At 45.8% G+C, this 19,228-nt stretch overlaps 1 protein-coding gene across 5 annotated transcripts in view; it reads left to right on the plus strand.

The window, feature by feature from the left end:
- RALGAPA2 (Ral GTPase activating protein catalytic subunit alpha 2) overlaps window positions 1-19,228 on the plus strand; it is a 1,907,250-nt gene that overhangs the window by 1,527,734 nt on the left and 360,288 nt on the right. The window lies entirely within an intron of this gene.

A 19,228-nucleotide genomic window follows, 5' to 3' on the forward strand; every position in this document is an offset into this window, starting at 1 on the left:
ATTTGGCCCAAAGGATACTGTTGTTTGATCACTGTATAGTGCCCTATTCCTTTGGTCTTAAGGGGCTCCTCTTTACTCTTGACAACTCCTCTGCAAGTACGGGCCGCGATACAGACTTGAGCGGAGGCTCGTGCTGCAAAGATGGGAAAGGCCAAGAGCGTTTCTCTCGTAGCCCGCACTCCGCCCCAGTCGGCGACACACGCACGCTAGCTGAGGGTTACCTGGCGGGTACGATCTCACTCTCCTCTCCTCGCGGCTTGGGCCTCCGATGCGATTTCGTTGATCTTGGGCAGTGGAACTCGGACCCCCGAAGGCAGGCTCGGGCCAGCGGCGGTGAATTCTCACAGCTCCTCTGGGGATTCTGGGCCGATGGCAATGACGATCGCAGCACTGCTCCAGGACACACAGTCACGGGGCAATTTCTCACAAAGGTCTCAGGCTGCAACAGGGCACCCGCCCACAGCGTCGCTGAGACTCACTTGCGCTCCGGGAGGACACGATCACAGGGCAATCCTCACGAAAGTCTCAGGCTGCACGAAGCACATGCACACAGCGTCACTGAGACACACTTGGAAACTTTTATGTTCCTGAGTTTCCACAACAGGGAGCCAGCTCTTTTTGGAACCCTTGGGGACACAGCACACAGCAAAGTTCTTTCAAGCAGGGGGACACAGCACACAGCAAAGTCCCTTAGCCTCTCCTTAGTTAAATCAGCAAACTGCAGGCCAGCCCCAGAACACACAGCAAGGGTCAGTCCTTCTCTTAAGTCTCTTCAGCTGTTCTTCCTTGGCAGAGATTCCTCTTGACCACAAAGTAGTTTCAATCCTTTTCAGTCATGATCATTCCAACATTCAGGGGTTTCAGCTCTCATAGTTATACCCCTACATTTCTTTGAAGTCTTTGTGTTCAGGGGGGCACTGACCCCTGTCCAAACCAGTTCTGGGTCTCTCCTTGCCAGTGACACCTTTTTCCTTTGATAGTGGGGGTCTGGATCCTTAATCACTCAGCAGGAGATGGAGCCATTGTTTTATGGCAGCAACCCGGGCCTCTTCACCTCCAGGGGCTATTACTCCCCCTACACTCCAGATGCAGGTGAGCCTGTTGCTGTCTCACCTCCTCCCCTGGGTCAAGACATTCTCCAGAGCCCATCACATTCAAATCCAGACAGTCAAGCCACAACCAGGCAGAGACGCACAAAATTGTTAGAACAAAGAAACCAGCCACTTCTAAAAGCGCAGTTTCTAAACACACAATGCAAAAGCCACCTTCACAAAAAGATGTGTTATTAAATTTTGAGTTCAGGCACACTAAACTTCAGCTCTCCATCTTAAGCCTATGGGAAGATAGGCTGGAAACATATTACACAGCCTTCCCCATTCTGTCCTATGGGAAAGATGGCCTTGCAACAGTGAAAACGAAATGGAGAGTATTTCACTGTCAGGACATGGTACACACCTCAGTACATGTCCTACCTTTCATATACACTGCACCCTGCCCAGCAGGGTACCTTGGGCCTACCACAGGGGTGTCTGATGTGCATCAAAAGGGAAGGGTAAGGCCTGGCAGGTGGGTGCACTTGTCAGGACAACAAGGCAGTTTAACAAACTGCGTGCAGGCACTGAGTTCTCTCTTTAGGGCTACTTGTGTGGGTGGCACAATTAGTGCTGCAGGTCCACGAGTAGCATTTGCATTACCAGCCTGGCAGACTAGGGATTTTTACTAGTAACGCAAACATACCAATCATGGTCAACCATTACAATAACACTTTATACAGGGAGCACTTGCACTTTGACACTGACCAGCAGTGGCAAAGTGCCCAAAGCATCTAAGCCAGTCAAATGCAATCCACCACAGCATCAAAAATAGAGGAGGTAAAGGCAAAAAGTCAGGGTTAATCACGCCAAGAAATGCCAGGTCTAACAATGGAGTTCCTGGGAAGCATACAGGGTTTACTGAAGACCTATGAATGTCTTTGTAAAGCCGCACATTGGGACCAGCAAAGCTACCTACAGTAACCTGGGGGTACGCTATGACAGTGAGGTGAATACCGTTCTCCGATCTCAAGGGTGCTTGCACCACTGGATCCGTGACCTGTCTGGGGATTTTGAAGTTTTGTTGCTTGTGTTTTATAAAATGTCAATAGAAATACGTTTTTAAATAAGTTTGAGCAAAGCTAAAACAGAAAGGGAAGGGAAAGCAACATATACCTGAGAGAGGTTAAAAAGATAGGCCTTTTGAAACACCCCAAGATGTGGCAGCGGTGGGCCACGTGCCGTGGTACTCCACTGATACCCCTGACCTCATCGTCATCAGATCCAGGAGATAAACCCAGATAGGGATACTGGCTTACTATACTGCTATATGATATACCATCGTCTGAAGAAATCTGGGCACGGGAGGGTGGCACCCGGGGCCATACGATACCGACACTGCACACTTAGTTGTTTTGTTGGCTACTGTTTTGTTCCTGATTTGTACTAATGTAGACAATAATGCCATATTTATATGCATCAATCTGTACATGTGTGGATTAGGCCCTTCGGGCCGTATATGGCTGAAAATACAAATCACATTTGTTTTGAAAAAAAATATGTATTTAAAAGTTTCTAAAGAAGTAATGACTGACGCGTAACGGAGTTCTTTGTGTCCACAGGAAAGGGTTTATCTCCACACGTTTTGGTGTGAGCTTTGTGGATGTCCAACAGAAAAGGCCAGCTAGAAAGAGGAACAGAAGCGATACATCAATGTTTAATTTAGAGGACAGAAACTGAGGGCGCAGCCATGGATTACACGACGTGTGACAATCAGAGCCTTAAATAAGATCCCCTTCCTAATAAGTAGCCAGGATATTTGTTTGAGGATAGGTGAGATTTGTTAACTTCGGAAAGTTCTAGTGATCAAATAAGATACCGTGTTTTGTATGAAGTGCAGGCATCGAAAAAGTTTGTTCTTGAGCCCCAGATAGCAGACATTGGCATAGTCCAAACAAGATCGAACTAATGCCCGGACAACTGTGTTATTGAACAAAGAAAACTCCTACTTAACCGTTCTTGCATCTATCTTTGCTAAATTTCACACACTCTGTGACACGTACTACAGTACATTGTTTTATAACTTATATTAATTCTATTTCACACACCTTCAAAACATTATATTAACATAAACAATTCATCAGATGTAAGACAAATCTCTAATCATCAAAATTGATTTACACATTTTATTTTTCAAATATTTTATGCCCCTAAGTTTCCGATACCACTGATTTACACATTCATATTCACTAAATAAAATCATTGGTTTCCTACTCCTTGCAACAGTCCCCGGATTACAGCGTGCATGGTATTTGTTGGATTTATTCCACACTCGTGGTCCCAGTCCGATGAACCTAAAGTAAGCAGTTGATCTATGTTTCAGTGGCTACTGATCGCATTATGCCACCTTTTCAGGACCAACATTCAATGCAGCTGCTTTTCACCCAGCAGAGTATTGGACTTCCCTTTTCTACAAAGTATTGAACTCATAAGTTTAGACCCTGTGTCATAGATCCTGAATACATAATAAAATATTATTTAGTAAACAGGCAACACTATTAGCTACAAGTGATTCTTAAGGTACAGACAACAAAGTGACATGAAAGTGCAGTGTCTTTGATATTTCTAAGCACTATCAAGATACATTCAAGACTGAATCTTGATAGTACTTAGAATTATTTTGGGAATGACCACTTTGTCATTGAAAAAACCAAGTATGATAGATCAGTGAAGTAAGTGAACTAAAGTATCCTACACCTAGATAATGCATGGGTGTACGGTATGCAATTGTAAATTGCATTTATATAGCGCTTACTACCCCGACGAGCCTTTGAAGCGCTTTACTCTGAGCAGCACTTTAGTGGTAAGTCCAGTACTATTGGTTATTGTTGGCTATTGAGATTAGTTTTTGTGTTAAACATAACCATTCCATGCATTCTCTCCAGTTTCTTTGTGCTGGATTAAATTAATAAGAGTTAGTTGTCGTCATTAATGGGCGGGGGGGTACCTGATCTTATTCATATGGTTATTGGATTAATGGGTGAGCTGAATGAGAATATGTATTGTTATTGTTTCCTTGCCTCTAATTAGCTTTTCTTTTCCCCCTATGGCTCCTATGTTCTATTTAGACTTGGGTGCTTGATATGGTGGATCTATCATCTCACTCTATTGTTTTTGACTTGAGAATCACTTATAGCGGAAGGTGGTGCCTGTTTAGTAAATAATATTGATTATGTAATAGCACATCAGGAAGTCACGTAAGCCCCACTTCTGCTCGAAGTTGAGTGCAGACCTGTCCTGCTCGTTGGCTGCAAGTGTGACAGGTCTTCATTGCAGTACAAGTCTTGGGTAAGTCAAAGAAGAAACATAAGAAGCCCAAGCAGGACTTACCCCTGTCTTGTCACTATCCCTCCAAGAAGTCGAGTAGACATCAAGGTGCACCTAGATCCTGATCTCCTCCGGTTGCGGAACAGATCCCACAGCTGATACAGATACACCCCAGAACAGAAATACGTGTTCCCCTCAGCTGGCCTCGGGCTTTGGTCAATCAGTGCTATCTGCTTGCTGGGTAGGCACCCCCACACATTATAGGACATGGTCTCAAAGATCTTGCCAGGAGTCCACCCCATTTGGCGCAGACCATTTAGGATGGCAGAGACGTGGCCATATATGTCATAGTGTCCGGCCTGGACACGTCCAGCTTTAGGAAAAACAGTCTGGACTCTCATGGTGCTCAAACACCACACATGGATGAGATCCACAGGCTTGTCGGGTAATGTACAGGGTCACTCGTGGATATGCTGGATGTGCCTTTTGTTGGGTGTCGCCTATTTGGCGAGAAGACTGAATTCACCATAGAGCTATTTAAAGAAAGCATACTCACTTGGCCTTTCGACATCAGCAGGTCAGTACCCTGTCCAATTTTTCCCTTTTTGAGGCATCAAAGGGGTTTCATGTAGAGGCAACGCCATGGCTCACCACCCGAAGCATACAATAAAGTAATGGATGGAATGCTTGAATTAATGTCAGCCACTAATAATCACTCGAGGCTGCATTCCACTCTAGTGTTATTTTGCACACCATGCCACCTCAGTTTAGACATAGCCACTTGCAAATCAGTCTTGACCCTTCTCCAATGGGAATAGTCCAGCCCGAACTACTAGGCCAATTCTTCCCTGAACTGGAGCAAAAGCACCAGAAGAGAGGTTTTGCCCTTATTAGGACTCATCAGTTGGGTATAGATTGGTTCCAGTGGCGCAGTGTGCACAGAACCCATGTCATGGCATACCGGTCCCACTTAGGTTTTCACACTTAGAAGTATACAATAAAGTGATGGGTAGAATGCTTGAATTAATCTTGGCCACTGCCGATTACTTGGCGCCACTTCCCAGACCATCATTATTTTGCACACCATGCTTGGACCCAGCTTCCTGCAAATCAGTCTAGACCCTGCTCCAGTGAGAGCAGGCCAGCCTGAACTGCCAGAACAGATCCTCCCTGAACAGGAACACAACCAACCCCTTATTAAGGCTCATCAGTCTAGTATAGCTTGGTTCCAGTAGTTCAATGTGCACAGGACCCACGTTTGGACTATTCCCAAATGACGAGGCCATAACAAGAGCGAAACCTGTCTTGGGTGGCTTGTGTGCTGGTTCAGGGTGTACCTGGCTTGGCAGCATTGGCTGGACTTCTTACAATTGGAGCAGGTTCAAGGCTGATTTGCTTATGGCAGGGTTCAAACTGAGGTTGCATAGCGTGCAAAATAATATTGGACCCGGAAGTTACTTGAGTAATTACTAGTGGCTGAGGTTAATACACGCATTCCATTGATCACTTTTTTGTATAGTTCAATGCCCACCACCCAATCAACAGGTGGGCCACGAGCACTTTGTTTCCCATGCTACCTTTTGGCCTTACCAGAGCCCCCATGTGTTCTCGAAGGTTATGGCAGTGGTTGCTGCAGCATACCTCATAGAATGGGTGTATACATCTTCTCCTACCTTAGTAACTGGCAGTTGAGGGCGGGTTTACCACAGTCAGTCGTGAACTACCCCTAGATGACTGTAAATCTTGTTGGGAATTATTATCAACACGTCAAAGGCACACCTGACTCCTTCACAGAGGCTCCCTTTCATTGAAACCATCCTAGGTATAGTGCATTACCAGGCCTTCCACCTAGATCTGGGGGTTATAACCCCAATGCTTTCATCTCACGCCTGGGTCTATGAGGGTGACCCATGAGGCTTTTTAGACTATTGCCATTGAAAGGGGCATTTCCTACCTGTTTTGGTGCCGAGGACCTGAACACTTGCTGCTTGTTCTGCCCTGTCTCTCTCCCGCCGCCGCAGCTTGTCATCCCGCGGCCGCTGAGCGGAGGGAGACCACAACTCCCAGGCTCGCCAGCGCATCAGCTCCGGAAGTGTCAATTGCCGTGTCCGCTCCCGGAGGTGCTTTAAAAACCTCTGCAGCCCCGGTGGAGCGGGTGCTGCTTACACTTTCAAAGGGGTATTTCCTACCTGTTTGGTGCCGAGGACCTGAACACTTGCTGCTTGTTCTGCCCTGTCTCCCTCCCGCCGCCGCAGCGTGTCATGCCGCGGCTGCTGAGCGGAGGGAGACCACAACTCCCAGGCTCCCCAGCGCATCAGCGCCGGAAGTGTCAATTACCGTGTCCGCGCCCGGAGGCGCTTTAAAAACCTCTGCAGCCCCCGCATCGCGGGACCGCGCGTGGGCCTAGCCGGGCTAAGCCCGGGCAAAGGGCGGGCCATCTACGGCCGTCTACGGCCGTCCACGGTCGTCCACGGCAGTACAAGGCTGGGCTAGGGCCATTCCCCTTGCATCCAACCCTTGGACCCGTCGCGTAAGACTTGATTACTACTTCCTCATATTGTTAAGTAATCTGGTTTGGAAAACGTGGCCATAGTCCTCTTACTTAATATTGACTACAGATATTTGTAACTGACCTTCACCGTGAGGTTACCCCTCATCTTGCATTTTTTCATCTTGTTCTACTTGTAGTTTCGTAAAAGTGCTTTTGTACATTGGATTATGACCCCTTCCCTAAATAGAGGTAGGAAATCAGGGGTGGGTGGATCACTGGGAGGCACACTGGATCTTTATATAACTAGGGCCGCATCAGCTGTCGAGCGTGAGATCGCCATTACAGAACGGCGTTTATCCACAGAGTCTACAGAGGAAACGCTCTTCACTAGGCAATATACAGAGGGCCAAAACTCCACCTGCTAGTACTACCGAAACAGATCAAATAGCTGTTATTAGCACCCCCCAACAGTTACGAGACCTAACAGCCTCTACAGATCGAAATATAGACGAGTCTTCTGTAGATTTATCCGTTGAAATCATTCCTGATGAGCTATTAACTACGATATCCCCCATACAATCCGGAAGTCTAAAATCACATACACCTTTAACTAGGCCAGGACAGAAAAATAGAAAAAGGAAGCGGGGAGGGAATATCCACAACGGAAGGAGGGCAAAAACCTTAAAGGTTTGTCAAGTCCCCCAGTATACCACCAAAAAGTTGACTTGGGACCCAGTACCAGACAGTCTTCCCCTATCATCGGATTCTGCTAAAGAATTAACGATGTGTATGGAGCAACTAATTAAATCCCTAATGCTGCCACTGATAGAGAGGGTTAAAAGAATGTCCATACAATTGGGAATCATAGAACAATCCCTTACATCGAATACTGATCTAATTAAGGAACTTATAAACACCAGAAAATCTTATTCCTGTGGTAACACACCCTCTCACCTGCCACTAGTTGAGAAACCACACGATAAAGATCCTCCAGCAGTAATACAGGTAATCCCGAAGAGTCCCCAAAAAACAGATAAGGCCCTTAAAAGCTTGGGGGGAGAGAGAGAGGCTAGACAGGATAGAAACCCATCGAAATCCCCATCAATCGCAATTAGGCCACCCTCATCCACCCTGCATGCAAGGGGAAACCACCAAATCATTGACCTACCACCAGAGGCCACCCCCTACGTGGTGATATTGACGGGGATCCCAGAACTGAAGATTGGTCAACTAGAGGGGTACCAACAGCTTAAAAATAAAGTGATACACTGGTTAAGTTGCAATAGGCCTCTACCCGCACACATTAACGGTGAAATTCTCCATGTTAGGAGAGTTGGCTGGCTGGGTCGTAGACCAAAGGATATAGGTGGGGATCTCATTATTATTAATTTTAAGGACCGTAGAGTGACTACACACATTGGGGATTGGTATAGTGAGCAGGGAGAGAGTGCAATTTCAACTCGGGACTTAAGCTACTATTACCCTCAATCATTGTTGGGGCATCCACCAAGAGCCTGTCCCTTATACGTCCGTAACAGTGAAACCCCTAGTTTTGGTTTCACTACTTTCAATCGCTTCTCCACGCTGTCTGGCCTGGAAGGAGTAGATTGACGTACTAAGCAGGTTTCTGGGAACATTCATGATATAAAACAACCAGGTCTTTTGGCAATCAAAACGGGGAATAATCCGTTACCAAGGGATTCTAGTAAGTTACCCATGGTACTAACCGACACGAAAGAGGTGACAGTTTATGGTAATTCAATTATTAATCCTGCCAGGTTATCGGAAATACCATTATTGACCAATAAGGGTAGAATTACTACGACACCTGGTATAAGGGAAGTTCCATTAATGGAACATGCTGAATCACTACAGGAAAATATCTCTGTTAAAGCTGGAACACCAATGAAGTTATTGTTTTGGAACATAGCAGGCTTACGGCCTAAAGTAGAAAATGGTACCGGGCCAAATTTTTTACAGAAATCAAATATAATATGTCTCCAGGAGACATGGACCACATGTGTAATACATCTGCTAGGCTATAAAACATATTTTTCGCCCGCGCTACCTGCTGCATCTGGCAGAGCGAAAGGTGGCTTAAACATCTACATCTCAAACCTAATAGGAAATTTGAAAATAACTGTAGTGGCTCTAGAGGCAAATTTCCAAATACTGAGCATGCATTTTGGTAATGGGGAGACGGTTCTCCTAGTAAATTTCTATAATAACCTTCCGACTCTCGAACTATTGACCACATTGAGACAGTTGCGCGTCCAACTAACCGCATTAACAAAGGCTTCACTTGTAGGAGCCACTATCATTTGGGGGGGCGATTTTAATCAACATCCTTGTCAATATAGTGACTGGAATGGGTGCGGGTTAATTGATGAACATGATGATCCCATAGTCCATTTTTCCCACTCAGGTCTCGGCATCACCTTAAATGACACACTACTAGAACTGGACCAAATTATCGCTAATAAAAGGAATCCAGGAACTCAGCGGTTGGACGCGACATTCATAGGGAGAGACAGGCACTCGACTATTGATTTTATCTTAATATCAAATACGGTGGGCAATCGCATAAGGGGGTTCAAAACACATATCACTGCTATGAGCGATCATTGTGCTCTCAGCATAATATTTTTCCCTCTTTATGAATACCGCACACAAAGTATAGCCAGCGCTCTAAAGCAAAATATCTTGTACCTCAATAAATTAAATGGCTACTCTCTAAAATGGGAGAAAGTCGACCCGGTAGATATTACTAGGATAGTTATAAAAATGGAGTATTTGTCTATCCTTAATTGCTTAGATCCGGACACATCAGATGTCAAACTCTTAAGTAACTTTGGGGCGGTTCTTAAAGCAATTAAAAACGTACTGTTCGTAAAGTCAAAGAATACGCAGCCAAAAAAGATAGGATGGTTTAATCACAGATGCTCGGCAGCGCGAATTTTAAATTAAAAAAAGCGTTGCAAAAACCAGATAGGGTACCCCAGGAAATAACAACTTTGAGGAGGGATTATAACTCAGCCCTAAAGGACAGGAAAGAAGAGCTGAAATCGGCCCTTTGGGATCAATTGCATAAAAGTAGTATAAACAAAAACAGTTCTGCTTTTTGGGCCGTGATTAAATCTCAATTTTTATCTGACCAAAAAGATCTACCAACTATTGAGGTAGCAATCGATGAAGGGGCATGGGTAGGGCACTTTTCAAAAATCTTCAGTGACGGCCCATGCGATCAGGCTAGGCAAGGACTCATAAATCCGGTACCTCTAGGGATTTCCTATCCCCTAAAAACAGATTTCTCCAGTATTAGGGTGTCTTTCATAGATTCACATGCCTGAATCATTCCCCGTCGTCGGAGTGGGAGTCCCACGGTATATAAAAAAGCAATAATATGCTATAATAACATTAGAAAAACCAATAAATACCAACCAGGAAGTAAAGTAGCCCAAGCTACAGTAGAAAAAACTTCCACACTCATGACTATCCTAGTCATTTTGTATAGTCCAAACTACAGCCAATCAGGCGACAGCACCCACCAGAATGTTCTCCCCAGAGGCTCAGGCTCTCAGATTTTCTACCGCACGTCGTGTGAAGGGAGTCTCCCTGAGCTCTGCTCAGTTTTCTTCAATTTACATAGTTTTTTTCTAAATTTTTTCTTCAAAATATCACAGTTTTGTAATATCTTCTTACATGAAGTCTACCTTCAGGCCCTGCGTGACTTGTGGAAAGCTGAGACTTTTTCTGTGAACCCTCATGAAGAGTATATGGACCAGCACTCTGCCTGTCTCTGACATGGTAGGAAGAGAAGGGGTTGTTCTTGTGCTTAGACTATACCCCCTTTCTGATGTGGGAGGATTTTTTTGTTTGTCCTGCACGTTAAGATGTTAAGAGATGCTTCTCCTCTACTTCACCAGCTGAAGTAACATCACAATTAAGGGGTCTCTGGCCTTCTTTGAGTCTGTGCCTCCCACATCTACGCCCACGAGATTTACTCTCAGGCGTCTAGACTCACTCTGCGCACTTTTCTACGTAAAAGTGTGCCAGCTTGTCGACGATACGGTCGATTTACTCTCAGAGGACAATCTCTGCTGTCACTGGTGCTCTGCAACGACACCGCCTTCAGGCTTTCGTCGACGACAGTGAGGACAGTGCCCTCTTGTCGACTGCAGGCTCGTCGACCACTGGGAGTTTTGTCGATGTAAATGTCTTTGACAGTTGGCCTCGTCGACGGTAGGCTCGTCGACGGCAGGCTCGTCGACGGCAGGCTCGTCGACGGCAGGCTCGTCGACGGCAGGCTCGTCGACGGCAGGCTCGTCGACGGTGGCCTCGTCGACGATAGGCTCGTCGACGGTAGGCTCGTCGACGGTAGGCTCGTCGACGGTGGCCTCTGTAGACGGTGGCCTCTGTAGACGGTAGTCTCGTCCATAGACGGTGACCTCCGTGGATGTTGAGCTCCGTAGGCGGTGAGCTCCATAGACAGTGAGCTCCATAGACAGTGAGCTCCATAGACGGTGAGCTCCGTAGACGGTGAGCTCCGTAGACGGTGAGCTCCGTAGACGGTGAGCTCCGTAGACAGTGAGCTCCGTAGACAGTGAGCTCCGTAGACAGTGAGCTCCGTAGACAGTGAGCTCCGTAGACAGTGAGCTCCGTAGACAGTGAGCTCCGTAGACAGTGAGCTCCGTAGACGGTGAGCTCCGTAGACGGTGAGCTCCGTGGATGTTGAGCTCCGTAGGCGGTGAGCTCCATAGACAGTGAGCTCCGTAGACAGTGAGCTCCGTAGACAGTGAGCTCCGTAGACGGTGAGCTCCGTAGACGGTGAGCTCCGTAGACGGCGAGCACCGTAGACGGCGAGCTCCGTAGACGGCGAGTTCCGTAGACGGTGAGCTCCGTAGACGGTGAGCTCCGTAGACGGTGGGCTCCGTAGACGGTGGGCTCCGTAGACTGTGGGCTCCGTAGACTGTGGGCTCCGTAGACGGTGGGCTCCGTAGACGGTGGGCTCCGTAGACGGTGAGCTCCGTAGACGGTGAGCTCCGTAGACGGTGAGCTCCGTAGACGGTGAGCTCCGTAGACGGTGAGCTCCGTAGACGGTGAGCTCTGTAGACGGTGAGCTCCATCAACATTCAGCTTCGACGCCAGTTGACTTCGTTAACAGATGACCCTGTCAACTGTTGGATTCGTCGACGTTTAAGCCCGTTGACAGTTGGTTTCACACACTATTGACTTTTATGCACAGTGCTTTTGTAGACGATTTATTTCGTCGACAGCAGCTGTCCGCTACATCCACGTGATGGCGTGATGGCTTTTTACTTCCGCCATTATTCTTCTTGGAGAATATTGGAGGTTTTCCCCTCCTTATTAAGAGAGCGGCGAATCGGTTTTCCCCTTTCCCCTCGTCCTGGGGAAGCCACAGATGCAAGTTCGTTCACTTCCTATCATAGAATTTATTAGGAAGAAGGTGTTAAACTCATGCAGGGGCCAAACTCTGTGCCAGCGTTTTTTCCACGCCTTGACAAGACGTGTGAAGCTCGCCACTATTCACCTGTTTTTCTAGTCTCTCAGCCTACCCTGACTCAGTCATTACTCAGGCGGTTCAGCGATTATCTTGCAAGCCAGTGGGCAGGTATGCCGCCAGATGTGCTCTGACATGTTGGCGCTAGTAGAACGTATTCCAGAATCCTCCAAGCCTCACACTTTGAAGATCCTGCAGGAGGGAGAGAGAGAGAGTAGTGCATCATTAATAATACATTGTGCAGCGGACATTGCGTGTACAATTTTTTCGACAGCTCGCAAGAGGGGCAGCATGGCGAAGACATTTTTGCTTCAATGCTACGTCTTTCGCAAGGAGGTTCCAACTTCAATACTTCACTTGCCCTTTTGATTGAGGATCCCTTCTGGCCAGCACACAGATACTGCCCACACCCTCTGGATATAGAATCGCAGCCTTTTCGGGGTGCCGAGGACGTAGATCCACGTCCTTTTTTCAAGGGAGTTCCATCCAGTATTGGCTCCTACAATCAAAACCAACTGCGTCACTCAAATCAAACACAGTCATATGGGCAAAGTACCAACAGTTCCTACATAGAAAATCATTGTACAGCCGAGGCAACTCTTCTAAGAAACAATGGATTACCTTGAACCCACCTTTATTCCCTCCAAAAAACGTCGGAGGTCTAATGTCTCACTTTTATTCCAATTGGTCAAAGGTGACAGAGGACCGTTGGGTTTTTAAACGTCATGCCCAAGGGCACACTCTAGAATTTATCAAATTTCCCTTTTTCTACACCTCCAAAGGGACCTCCACCTTTCTCATCTACGGGAGTCGTTTGCACAAGTGTCTATATGGATACAAACAGGGACCGTCGGAGTGGTTCCGAATCTCCAACAGCGTTAGGGTTTACTCTCAGTTCCTCCTCAACAAGCAAATCAGGAAAGTAGCGCATGATTTTAGATCTTTGCGCAAACTTTACCAATGTTGTACCTCAAGAAAGTCCTAAGGTTCTTATGCCAGAACGACTTTATAACTACATTCAACCTCCAAGATGTCTATTTTGATGTGCCAATTCTTCCTAAGCACAGGAAGTGGCTACACTTTACAATAGGTACAAAACATTTTCAATTAAAGTCCTACCTTTTGGACTTAGGTCGGCTTCACGTGTCTTCACGTAGATCCGGGCACCAGTGGCACCCTATCTATGTCTGCAAGGCATACAAATTCATCACTACTGAGACAACTGTATAATAGGTGCTCGCTCTTATTTACAAGCAGTCCAGCACACCCAGACTTGTCAGTCACTGTTTCAAAACCTGGTTTTCAATAAATCATGACAAGTCCCAACTAGTACTAACTCCAATATGAACGTTTCTCGGAGCATCAATCCGTACAAACCTAGCAAAGGTGTTTGTCTCACACGAACGACGGGCCTGCAGCTCCCACTTGGTGGTGCTTCTACAGATTACACATGATAAAATTGTTAGAGGAGCTAGACAAGAAGTGGTTGCAGGTCTCCAGTTCAACCGAAGATATCATTCTACTCACTCCTCGGATGCAAGAGGCCTTTCTTGTTTGGCGGGTCCAAGAAAGAAATTTGTATAAGGTGTGTGCGTTTCCTTCAAGAAGCGCCAAAATTACACAATCACTACAGACGCATCCCTCGAGGGTTGGGAAGCATGTCTTCGAGGGCTGAAAGTCAACGGGAAATGGAACCCTCAACAAAAGGCTTGGCAAATCAATCTGCTAGAGCTAGGTGCCATATTCTTAGCCCTCAAATCCTTTCGTGCAATCATTCAAGGGGCCACAGTATTGGTTCGCTCAGACAATACTTCAAGTATGCATTACTTAAACATACAGGGAAGAACGAGGTTGGTTCTTCTATCTTATGAAGCCCAAGAGGTATGGGCTTGGGCGATACGACACAGGATCAATCTCTTGGCTGTTCATGTGCCGTGAGTTGCAAATGTGCTGGCGGACACCATCAGCAGGTCAACGGTGTCCAACAACGAATAGGAATTACATCAGCCAACAGCGGATTGAATCTTCCAGCAGTGGGGTCATCCCGTTCTGGACCGCTTTGCGATGAAAAAGAACAGCTAATGCCTGTTTCTTTGCAAGCTGGCTTACCCACAGGGACTCGCAAGGGAAGGCATTTTTCGATAACTTGGTCTCAAATATATGCTTACGCCTTTCCTCCGATACTGTTGGTTCCGGGAGTTTCTCTGGAAGATGAAGAAAGAGCCATGTCGCTTTATTCTCTCCGCCCCCAGGTGGCTTCGCCAATTCTGGTCCACCGAACTTCTTCTCCTCTCTGAGTGCGATCCAATACAGTTTCGACCAATACCGAATCTCCTCTCTATTCAGAATGGTCAGATGTGCCATCCGGATCCGGCTTCTCTAAAATTAGCAGCTTGGCGTTCTGAGCACCTTGAATTAGCTCATCTGAAAATCTTGACGGATTGTAAGGAGGTACTGGCTTACGCGAAAGCACCTGCTAAATTAAAGACATACAGACTTTAATGGTAAAGAATCTGCATTTGGTGTTAATCTGCTGGGGTTCACCCATTTCATGCAACGCTGGACCAGATATTACCTTTTTTTTCTTGCACTTGGCAAGATCAGGCTTATCTCATGCAACGTTGAAGGTCTTTTTGGCAACCATTTCAAGGTGACGTCAGGATGGGTCCACCTCTCTTTATTCTTCAAGAATACAACAGTTCTTTAAGGGACTATTCAGAATGTTTCCTCCAGTACGTCGTCCGCCTCCATCGTGGCATTTTAATGTAGTTTTAGGGCAGCTCATGCGCCACCCATTTGAGCCAATTCACAGGGTGTATTTCAAATTCCTAACATGGAATGTTTCTTTTTTGGTAGCATTAACTTCATCTAGAAGAGTCAGTGATGTTCAAGCTGACACCGTCAATTCACCTTTCTGGCAATTCACGTCCAATTCTGTGGTGGTACTACAAACCCAAGGTTTATGCCTAAGGTGCCTTCGTTTTTTCACCTGAACTAACCAGTCATCTTAAAGACGTTTTTTCCTAATCCGCAATCCCCTACGGAGAGGGCATTACATACCCTTGACATCAGAAGATGTCTAAAATTCTATTTGCAAAGGACCTCTGCCATTCGCAAATCTGATCAACTGTTTATTGCCTATGGAAAGATAAGGCAAGGACAAGCAGTGTCTAAACAAACCATAGCTAGATGGATTTCTGCAGCTATTGACTTTTGCCATCTTCAAGCTGGAAGACCTTTACAGACAATTCCAAGAGCTCACTCTGCAAGAGCTGTTTCTTCCTCGACTGCTCTTTTCGCTGGAGTTCCTCGTCAGCAAATCTGCAGAGCAGCGACTTTATCCAACAGACATACTGTCACCAGGCATTATTGTTCGGATGCTGCCAGCGAGGCTGATACGTCAGTGGGTCAAGCGGTTCTACGCAATCTTTTCAGATAAGATGAGCCTCTGTTTTTCCCACCTCCTCTGTACTGCTTTCCAGACGCTTATTCCATGCCTACTATGGATGCATTCTCATGTGCTTGCAAGTTTTTTCATGCATATATGAATGTTGGCATTTTATTATGTGAATGTATATACTTGCTATGTACATATTTGTTACAAAAAGCGTCTTCCAAGCATTATTTCGGTACTGCTATCTACTCTGATTCAGGCATGTGAATCTATGAAAGACAACCTAATACTGGAGAAGAACAATAGTTACTTACCTGTAATCTGTGGTTCTCCAGTATTGGTGTCTTTCATAGATTCACATGCAACCCGCCCACCTCCCCTCTGAGGCTCTTTAGGCTAGGATGTTTTTAGTTTCACTCCTGTGCGAGAAAATCTGAGAGCCTGAGCCTCTGGGGAGAACATTCTGGTGGGTGCTGTCGCCTGATTGGCTGTAGTTTGGACTATACAAAATGACTAGGATAGTCATGAGTGTGGAAGTTTTTTCTACTGTAGCTTGGGCTACTTTACTTCCTGGTTGGTATTTATTGGTTTTTCCAATGTTATTATAGCATATTATTGCTTTTTTATATACCGTGGGACTCCCACTCCGACGACGGGGAATGATTCAGGCATGTGAATCTATGAAAGACACCAATACTGGAGAACCACAGATTACAGGTAAGTAACTATTGTTCATCACCATCAATGAGGTTGCAGCGGCCCTAAAGGCCAGTAAAAATAGTAAAGCCTCCGGCCCTGATAGGGTCCCTATAGATCTTTTCAAATCGAACTTAGATCTGTGGGCCCCAATCCTGACGAGGGTTTTTAACGCTGCCTGTGAGGTAGGTTTAATGGACTCATGGTCCAAATCAATCATGGTCCCCATTTTTAAAAAAGGGGACCGCCAGGATGTATCGTGTTATCGTCCAATTTCATTATTGGACTCCCTGGGTAAAGTGGCAGGTAGAATTATCCTAGAACACCTTCAGGGATGGGCGGACGATGGCAGGATCCTCTCGGATATCCAGTTTGGGTTCCGGGAGGGTTTCGGGACCATTGAACAGGCCCTAAACCTGACATTGTTGCTGGGAAAATATGTAAGTGCAAAGGCGGGCAGTATCTACATGGTTTATGTGGATCTGTCAGCAGCCTTTGACTGCGTTTGCCATGGAAAACTCTGGTTTATCCTCCAGGACCTGGGAGTGGACCTTCCCCTTGTAAACTTCCTTCGTGAATTGTATTCCAACGCTTCTGCAAGGGTAAGGTTTGGGGTAAACGGAGAGCTATCTGCCCCATTTGGGGTAGAGCGAGGAGTCAGACAAGGTTGTGTCCTGGCTCCCTTCCTCTTTACACTTTATACCAACGGCTTGGAGAGAGCCATGCTGAGTGGGAGCCAGGACCTTCCAATTATAAAAAACGTCTGATTCCAGCTCTACTTTATGCGGATGACGCAGTTTTACTAACTCGCACTCCCAGAGAATTACAAAAGGCCCTTGATAGATACACTGCATTTATGGGTAAGCTGGATCTGAGAATCAACATAAAGAAAACCTTTTTCATGATGGCCGGTCCCGGGAAAAATAGGACTAAGGATATATATTTGAACCAGGAGAAGTTGGCTACTGCAGTACAATACCCATACCTGGGAATAATCTTAGACAATAAATTAAATTGGAATGCAGCTATCGAGTCCAGAAAGTTCCATCTTATTAGAACTACTAAGGCCCTTGATAACTTCTCAACAAGATTAGGGAAAAGACCACCAGTTGAACTTTTAAAAATATACACAGCCAAATGCCAATCTGTAGCGCTATACGGAGCTGGAGTGTGGGGCTATGCAAACATAAACAACTTGCAAGTGGCAGAGAATGGTGGCAGAGAATGGGTATTTGAGATATCTCTTAACCTTACCCAAGAGTGCATCTACCTTCTCATGCCACATGGAACTGGGGATTTCCCATATCTCAGATTTAGCCAGAATACAACCTCTTTTGCTCTGGCACCGTATATGGTCCTCAGACAAAAACATATTTACCCAGCAAATAATCCGAGATTGTATGGAGCTGGACCATGAACGCAAATTTTGTTGGTTATCATACATAAAATCTTTCTTAACCGATCTGGGATGGGCAAAATATTATCTGGTTCCTACCACCATTCAGACTATAACCAGGAAGGCATTACAAGTGGCATCCCTTAGCCATCTTGAAGAACTACGGTATGCTAATGAAGCCTCAAAACCTTCTGTCTAACACTGCATGGCGGTTCAAACTACCTCTAGTATACAGCCTAATCTTATTTTCGATTTTTTCATCTTCGAGAGATTTCTCTTAGTCAGATTTAGGCTAAATATGTTCCACCGACTGGTTGCTTTTCCAACTAGTAATAACTGGGATTCAGTTCTACCTTGTTGCCCTTGCAATGAAATTTCAACTCAGGCAACAATCCACACATTTCTATTCTGTAAATTTTATGGGGACCACAGAAGGATTTGGATAATCCCGTTATTAAAATTTATGGGCATCAGAAGGTGTCGCCCGGCATTGTTAGCCTTACATTTCCTGGGTGAGGAATGGTCAGCAAGATACATTGTTGAGTTTTTGAAGTGTATCGTTCGTCATCGATTGAATCTATGAATTATGATCCTCAACTTGGTTGTGTATTACATGAATTTGCCTCCTCATAAGTAATGAATGATGTATTAGGAGGCTGCCCCTTGTTAGAAATCAATCGCTAACTTGTTTGTTCATCTTTTTTTAATATGTTTCTTTTTGATGGTTTGTTTTAGTGTCCTGTATTTGGAATTTTATGTAAAAAGTGATATGAAATTGATTTTATGAAATTGCTTTTATGGTTTTTAATATGACAAAAAACGAATAAAGAAACATTTGATTTGACTATTGCCATTCTGCCAGTTGATCATGCCAAGTAGCAAATACAGGCTCTGCAGTCGGATCTGAAATCTCAGTGAGCCCAGCTTCAAGGGAACCTGTCCGATTCCATCAAGTGTTCTGCATTGGTGTCTGCTGGACCGCAATTGGACCTGAGGCAGACTCTTCTCTTTACCCCACCTAGAGCTGACAGTGGTGACAGAAACATCACTGCTGGGTTGGGAGGTCATCTGGGATAGATATAGATCAGAGGACTTTGGTTTTCGGCAGAGACCCATCTCTACATCAACATTATGGAGTTACTGGCCATTTGCTTGGGGTTGAAAGGCCTTATGCTATCTGTCAAGAGCAGGCTGTTTGAGGGCCTCACCGACAACTCAACGGTTATGTGGTGTTGCAACAGCCAGGGTGGGTAGGGAATCCAAGGGCCTGTGCCAAGAACTGGCTGAATCATCTGGGCATTTCCCTGATCGTACACCTCCCGGTGGGATCTTTAAATGTCAAGGCAGACTAACTTAGTGGGAAAAGCCCAGC

This window comes from Lissotriton helveticus, chromosome 6 (genome assembly GCF_964261635.1).
Source record: "Lissotriton helveticus chromosome 6, aLisHel1.1, whole genome shotgun sequence".
Classification (NCBI taxonomy): Eukaryota; Metazoa; Chordata; class Amphibia; order Caudata; family Salamandridae; genus Lissotriton; species Lissotriton helveticus.